The sequence below is a fragment of the Zalophus californianus genome, chromosome X (assembly GCF_009762305.2).
Source record: "Zalophus californianus isolate mZalCal1 chromosome X, mZalCal1.pri.v2, whole genome shotgun sequence".
NCBI lineage: Eukaryota > Metazoa > Chordata > Mammalia > Carnivora > Otariidae > Zalophus > Zalophus californianus.
Genome location: NC_045612.1, coordinates 28,564,666 through 28,573,370, shown reverse-complemented (window position 1 = coordinate 28,573,370; position 8,705 = coordinate 28,564,666). Strand labels below are relative to the sequence as shown.

Here is an 8,705-nt window from a genome sequence, read left to right as displayed (position 1 = left end):
TGAGGAAGAAATTGAACCACCTATATATAGGAAGAATAATTTGTAGGGAAGCGTGGGTTGAAGGGGAAATCAATATAAGAAAGATCTTTCTCAGAGAATAGTACTCCTAGCCCCAGAAGGAAGGTCTAAGCTGGACAGAAGACAGGTGTGAAAATTTGGAGATTAGGTCATGTTTGTATGGGATTTAAAAGGGTAGAGTGAGTCATTGTTAATTTTTCTTGAACTACCTAATTTCATCTATTTTATGACTCACTTCATAATTCATACATTGTCTTTATCTTCCCCCTCACCACACAGGAATAAATTTTACTAAATCTAGGAATACACTATTTTCATGCAGACCTTGTTACTTATTGTCACATGGAAGTGGCCTCATTCCAATTCATCGACTTGTTGTAGGGATTGAAAAAATAGATTTATGGCCCAACATTATATTAAATTCACATTTGCCCAGAATTTGAAATTGTACAAAATATGTATTGGGCTTTATATAAATTAGTCTGACTTTATATGAAGTACAATATAATTTTTTATCTGGGGCCTATTATAGGCTTAGTATTCTAGTAATGGACAATATTTAGGAACATTAAGTGTATATGATTTTAATATCTGCTAACAGGTGAGTAAGCCTTTCAATCCCAATTACTCCTAGTAAGAAATGTAAAGCATAGTTATTTTTCATGATATTTATTTACCAAACAAAACCACACCTTAATTTGCTCTGAACGTCTGAATCTCCAGTTGTTATACCTTGAATTTTGGATCCAAAATTTTAATAGCAAAGGTGGCTCATCTGCATAGACATGTAGAGAGACCAGAGGAGAAAATAAGACATGTTGAAGTCATAACATCATTTTACACTTGAAGAAGTAGAAGTAGCCCACAACTGCATCTGCTTCTTAAAGGACAAAAAGAATGACAAGAATAGCTCTCTGGGGTTGTTTCCCAATTACCTTATTTATTAAAAATAAAACACAATCAGGGAAAATCAAATATTTCCAAAACATAGACGGCAAAGACAGAGAAACTTGTAGAAGTACAGAAAAAATAAGTGACATTTATTTCCACCTTCCAATATACACTGTCAACAAAAGCCAAACAAACATACAAATCATCCAAGATCTCCTTGCTTCAAATAAAACTGCAGAAACCCTATTGTATTGTAAATAATGGGTTAGAAACAAGGCTCTTGACTTTGAGGTTCAAAATATCCTTAAAATATTTTTTAAATGAGTATATATACCCAGTAAGAGATAAACGATGTTAAAATCATCCCAAAACCTGACTCTACCAGCCAAGGTAGAGCATTAGATCTGTCAAGAGACAGGAGAATAATTATGTTTACTTACTTCAGTTTTTGATGGTGGACTAAAGGGGCTAAGCTGTCTGGAATGTACAATCGGGACTTGGGTTCTGAGTATATATTCTTGGGATGGCTTTCAAAAAGTAAAACTGGCTATGGGCAACAGATTTAGATGTGATTACATGTACAGAGTTTGTGTGTATGTGTATGTAAAAGAGATGGGGTGGAGGAGAGAATTGGGGTGGTATGTGGGTGGGAACAGTCACAGCATAGTAAGGTTGCAACTAAGCAGAAATTAGGTTAGAACAATTCATGATTGCTGTCAGGGTTCACAGCTGGTACCTTGGCAGAAGGTATAGAGGTGAGTTAGGAACTATGGTTGGAACCGGGCATAACGAGGCAGTTGGGGCAGTTTCAGTTCACTTGACTCAGGGATCTGGCAAGAGTGCCTATAAACATGTTTGCCAGTTCACACAAAGTTAAGCTCCGTCAAACCAGAACAGAGACGAGGCAGTTCTTCATATTGTGGGTGTCCTAGGGTGACTGTGGCAGAAGATTAAGGCTCTATGTGGACCTTTGAAAGATGCATGGGTATTGCTCCTATCTTCATATTAGAAGACAATTAATATTCAGAATCATGAGCTTTACTAACATTCTATGTGATAATTGTTCCCATCATACAAAGGAGTTTTTTTTTCTCTTTTCTTTACAAAATTTACCACAGGATCCGTTTGAATTATATATAGATTTGTAAAGTTTAGTTAAACAACTTTTCAGCAATAATCCTGTTTTGAACCTTGATAGATCTTTGTAATTTTCTTGTAATACTTGCATTATGACATGTAATAAAGTTACTTGTTTATCAATTTGGTCTACAGAAACGTTATATGAGCTCCATGAAAACAAGAATTTGGTTAGTTATTGTAAAGGAAAATACATTTAAAAACACACAAATATATGTATTGATAAATTTTCACAAAATTTTAGATGATATTATACATTTGTAACCACAAACAATTTTACCACCAAGAAAAAGCAACTGTTAAAGTGGTAGTGGAACTTACTGTAGTCTCTTTTAAGTATAACTATGCTATTTTGTAGCCTGCTTCTTTCATCAAATAATGTATCTTGGACAGGTAGCAATGCTGTATGACAAGAAAGTAATGGGTTAATCCTGTGTGCACACTCGGGAGGGGTTGGAGCAGAAATGGCGCCATGTGGCCACGCATCTGGGCAGCAAGTGAAAAGTGGGTGTAAGAGCAGAAGTAGCCAGCTAGAGCCGGGAGCTTGGTGGGGACGGAGCTTGCTGGTGAGGCAGTGGTGGTGATTTGGCAGGCCGGTTCAGGCTTGTGGGGGTGGGGGTGGGGGTGGGGGTGGGGGTGGGGGTAGCTGCGGTCCTGATCCTGCATGATCAGGTGAACAACTGCATCATCGAGGAGACACTTGCACTCAAGTTCATGATTGCAGAGCCCAGTAACAAACCAGAAGCAGCAGAAGTTGCATTTGCACATTTCGATGGAGTCCTCTATCATATTTCAAATCCTAATCCTGATGGTCAGTATTTCTTTGAAATTCTACAAGGAATTTCAGACACATGGTGCTGATGAGTTATTAAAGGGGGTGTATGGGAGTTTGTTGGTAAATCCTGAATAAGGATACAATGTCTTTTTGCTATATGACCTTGAAAATCTGCCAGCACCCAAGGATTCCACTGTGTATCTGGCTGGCATGTTGAAATGAAATTGTTTTTGCCTCTGTCTTGGAGAAAGCCTTCCAATTCCAAGAAGAGGGCAAGGAAGGAGGGAACAGGGCAGTTATCCATGACAGGGTTGATGAAACCATATATGGTAAGTGTAAGAAGGACAGAGTCACAGTAGTCTTCAGCACGATGCTTAAGGATGACAACAGTGTGGTCATTGGAAAAGTGTTCATGCTGGAGTTCAGAGAAGGACGCAGAGCCAGCCCCACAGCCCCCCAGGTCCTCTTTAGCCACAAGGAACCTCCTCTGGAGCTGAAAGACATCAGTGCTGCCGTGGGCAACAATATTGACTATGTTACCTTTGTGCTGTTCCCTTGCCTCCCCAGTGCCAGTGGAGACAACGCCATCAACCTCTCAGGACTATCTGCACTACTGCATCAAGTGCTCTAAGGCCTATATTCACACCCGTATTTGGACAAAAACATCCGACTTCCTCAAGTTGCTGAACCGTGCATGCCCAGATGCTGAGAAAAAAGAAATGAAAATAATTACGGGGAAGACATTTTCATCCCGCTAACTCTTGGGAACAGTAACAGGAGGCAGCTGGTGACTGAAGCCTGCAATACTTGCTGCTGGATAATCTTAGCTTTTCATGTTGCACCTCTTCAGTTTCTTAAGGGATTCTCTGTTTTCGTTCCATTTTGTACCCGTTTGGAAAATAATTTGCAGAAACAAGCTGTGCTTGCAAGAACTTCATTGTTCTCAAGAATTAAAACAAGAATTCCACTTGATCGACTTCATTCCTTTTCTTTACCTTCCCTCCCTCACTCCCCTTCCTTTCCCCTCTCTTTTCCAAGCTGTTTCGCTCAGCAATATGTTACTACTAATGAGTTGCAGGATAATGCAATTTTAACTGATTTTCTCCTAAGTATTTGAGTTCGAAACTCCTATATCTAAAGAAATTTGGTTGAGGTCATTAATAAAGAAAATCTATCTCAAAAAAAAAGTAATGAGTTAAGAAGAAATCTTTAATGAAATGTATATGTACATGAATATACAAAATGACATATAGACATTATTATCTATATACTTATATTTCATACATGTACATATACATGAAAACAGCAGTTTCATTATGATTTCACCACTTCTCATGGAAAGGGCTAAAAGCAAAGAAGAAAACAACATATATAGTATAATTAGGGAAAGACCACAAGCCAAAACCACAGATTCTGAAAGTTTAGGATCAAATTGAAGAACAGTTTCATGATCTGTCACATTTTTGTAAAATAAAGACAAGCAGAATTTTGGGAAAGAGCACCTTTCATTGTAAATGCCCCTTAAATTGTACAGATGATACTTGGGAGTGTGGAAATCAAAGCAAGAAGACTAGAGCATCACTTTGTGCGTGACAAATGCATTAAATGCACAAAACCCAGGATGCTTAAATGTATGTTATTTGTTAACTGTTCAGTCTGTTATGACTTGGGAGCAAGGCTAGACACATTGGAAAAGCTGCAAGGAGATACCCGAGTTTCAGCTTTGCAGATGGTAAGCAATGTCAGTAATGGCAGGTGAACCATATAGTATCCAAGTGCTTATTGTGTTTCAGTGGTATTGAATGGATCGTGAAACTGAAAGAAAAAAATTTTACTTTTTCCCTTGTCGGTTTCTGTTCAATGAAGTGTAGACTCAACGTACATCACTGTAGAGTACTAGGTCAGAGACATGAAGAGTGAGACCTATGAGAGTTACAGGCAACGCTTTAAAAACCTACATAGAGGAACAACTAATTAGAAGTTTTATGTGGAAGCCAAAAACTGAAGCCCTTAAAACTGGATAATTGATTTTTCTGAATAAAGCAGAACAAATGAAACAGAAAAAAATATATGCATATTTAACTTTATGATGAAACTGCTCTGAAATAAAGGAGTACTTGAATCTGTAGACTGAGTTCTCTCACCAGGTACCAGGAAAAAATGAACAAGAATGATCCCTAGATGTTAAAACCTGATGAATTTGTTGGACTACATATATAAAAAATCCCACAGGTCCAAAGGGAATGAAAGTGAAGGCAATCAAGAATTTACTTTTTTTGGGATTTGTTTTATTTATTTTTTCTCATGGTTAGACTATGGTTGTGTGTTTTCTGCTAGGACCATAGGGTTAACATACCATTTTATCACATAATATCAAGGGAATGTGCTGTCAGTATGCTTTATCACTGTTGATGTTCATCTTGATCACCTGGCTGAAATAGCATTTGTCAGATTTCTCCAGCATTAAGTTATTCGTTTTTCCTCTTTTCCATAGTGTATTCTGGAAATCAGTCCCTGTGTGCAGCCCACACTTAAAAAGAATGAGGAGTTATACTTCCTTTCCTTAAGGATGGAGTATCTCCAAAAAAATATTCAGAATTTTTCTCCATGCTAGTTTTGTCTCTTCTCTCCCAGTTACTTATTTGTTTATTTATTTATTTATTTAGTTAGTTAGTTAGTTAGTTATTGGTTTATATAAGTGTGGACTCGTGTATACTTATCCTACATCTTTGTTATAATTCAGTACTACTTTTCGTTGTTGTTATTGCTTGAATTTTTCCAACTTGGCCAACTGGGCTCTTTCAGTTGACTCCTGGCCTTTTCACATTATTGTGGTTCATTTGTTTGTTTAGCACTAACTTTCTAGCACACAAGATGTTCCAAATTAGTCATGTGTATTTCCTGTTCTGGTCCTAGAATCAGCCTTTTCTCTGAGGAGTCCTGGTTTCTTTTGTTGGAGAACAGTGTTAGAAATTAAAATCTTGGGTGCTAAGTGTGATTATTACAACTATAATGTCTAGGTCCCCTCAGCTAAAAGAGCAAGGAGATATATATATGTTTAGTTACCTGTCTCCTACCCTATTCCATATCATATAAATGATTCTAGCCTCCTCTCATTATTTATCTGTAACCTCTCACTCCAATAATGAGAAACCTGGCACCCATCATTCACCACTCATTAATTTTATTGTTCAATTCCTAGAAATGTTGTAGATTGGTTTCAGATTCCATTAATTTTCAAACTTATGTAGGGCACTTCCTTATTTTCCATTTCTTTAAGTGAGGTTTTATACATTTAGATTCTTCTGTCACATTCTGCATTTCATCTGAGATCTCCCAACCTCTTGAATGATTTTTTAAATTGTTTCATTCATTAGGATGTAAAGTTCTATAATTTTGATGATCATTGGGATCATGTATTTACTATTACAGTGTCATACAGAATGAATCCATCCTTTAAAATTTAACTGCATGTTATGAGTTTATTAAATTAGCATTTATTAAGTGGAGCACATTATGCCAAATGATGAGCCATTGTTCCATAATAGTTTGCAATAGCAATTTATGTAGGGAAGTTTATTTTTCATAGGTCTTTCAGTTTCTGCCTGTCTGAAAGAGCATTTCTCCTTAACATTTGAAGGATAATTTCACTGGATACAGAACTCTTAGCTGGTTGGGTTTTTTGTTTTGTTTTGTTTTTTGTTTTTTGCTTTCCTCTCACACCACTTTCTTCTTGCTTATATGGTTTCTAAAGAGCAGTTTCTTCTAATTCTTTCTGTTCCTCTTTAGGTAATGTTCCCACGCCTGCTCCAAATGCTTTCAAATTTTTGTCTTTGTCTTTGGTTTCATATGACTTGAATATAATATACCTAGGTGTCGATTTTTTGGTATTTATCCTGTTTGGTCTTTTCTGATCTTCTAGATCTGTGGTTTGATCTTTCTCATCAATTTCAGAAAATTATTGTTTATTAATTATTTCTTCTGAATTATTTCTTTCTTTTCCTTGTGTTATTTCAAGTGCATGTATGTTACACACTTTGAAATTCATCCCACTGATCTTGGATGTTCTGGGGATTTGTTTGTTTGTTTACTTTTTATTTCAGTTTGCAAAGTTTCTATTGGCCTATATGTAAACTCACCAATTCCATCCTCAACCATGTCCAGTCTACTGATTAGCTCATCAAAGACATTCTTAATTGCTTATGTGATATTTGATTTCTGGCATTTTCTTTTCTTTATTTCCTAGAGTTTCCATCTTCTGCTTATATTACCCATATGCTCTTGCATGCTGTCTACTTATTCCATTGGAGCCTTTAATATATTTATCATCATTATTTTAACTTTCCTATCTGATAATTTAATCATCTGTTTCATATCTCAGTATAGTTTGATGCTTGCTTTGTCTTTTCAGTCTGTATTTTTTTCTCACTTTTTGAAGTTCATTTTAATTTTTTGTTGAAAAAACTGGACATTTTGTATCAAGTAGTAGGAATTGAGGTTAATAGTCCTTTAATATGAAGATTCATGTTCATCTGGCTAATTACTAGGCTTTTTTTATTAGACTATTTAATGTTTCATGTTTAATGTTTTCTTTAGTTGTATGTGCCCAAGGCTTCAAATTTCTCTAGTGCCCTTGTTTTGGTCTCCCTTGTTTGCTTTGGAATTCCCCAAGTACTCATGCTCATAGAGTCTGTGTCTTTCAACTCTTCCATCTGCAGTCCACTATTATTGCACTAGAGCCCTGTTGATGAGGTGGTAAATTCTGTACACCTCAATATTTTATTGTCCCATGTCTCCAGATTATAACTTTCACAAGCATTTCTCTGCTGGTATTGTTCTCTCTCTTAGATAACAGAAAATTTACAGAAGCTTGGGGTAGAAGGAATGTCCTTTCTTCACCTGGCATAAGGTTCTGGTAAAGTCTTTTTCTATGAAAATACTATTTCTTTTGAATAAGGCTCTGGATGTATTTCACAACAATTAATCTTCCTCTCTTCCTGCCAGAACCATTAGGGGATATTTTGGGATTTTCACCAGGAGAACATGGTAGGATTACCAGAAGTAAAAACAAGGAAAGTGTGGGGCTCCTTCTCAGACAGTGGCTCCCAGCACTTTCTCACTCCCACACTAGTCAATACTCAACCTCCAACAATTCATCGAAATTGCCATGTAAGTGTTCCTACCAGTTACAGTTCCAGCAGCTTCTGCGTCAAATAAGCATATCTTGTTTATGGCTTTCTGGGTTTGCTTGACTCTCCAGATTTCAGGGTAGAGGTTTTTCCTGCCACCTCAGTTTAATGATTAGTCCAAGAAAAGTGGATTTTAAGATATTTAGCTTATTCATGTAAGGATGGGATGGCAACTTCCACACTCTTGACATATTGGAGCTGAAATCAAGTTTTACCTTTAATTTTAATATAAATTAAATTGTAAGTTATATATTATTTAATGGTTTTTATTTTTATTGCTGTGGGTTTTATTATAATCATTTTATTGTGTTATATATGACATAAGCTGTACCATTTTAATCATTTTAAATGTGCAATTCTGTGGCATTAATTTCATTTACAATGTTGTTGTAACTTACCCCTTATCCCTTATCTGAGTTTCTAAAACTTTTTCATCAACTCAAAGAGAAACTTTTTGTACCCATCAAGCAATAACTTCACATTTCCCCTCCCCTTGCTCCTAATAACCTCTATAATTTCTGTCTCTTGAATTTACCTGTTCTAGATGTTTCAAATAGGTGGAATCATAAAATATTTTTCCTTTTATATCTGGTTCATTTCATATAGCATAATATTTTCAAGTCCATCAATCCTATAGTATATACCAAAGTTCATTCCTTTCTATGGCTGGATAATAGTCTATTGTATGTATATAA

The 8,705-nt window shown here is 36.1% G+C and overlaps 1 pseudogene; it reads left to right on the top strand.

The window, feature by feature from the left end:
- The first annotated feature begins 2,510 nt into the window (after window positions 1-2,510).
- LOC113930498 lies at window positions 2,511-3,579 on the top strand (annotated as a pseudogene).
- Window positions 3,580-8,705: the final 5,126 nt, after the last annotated feature.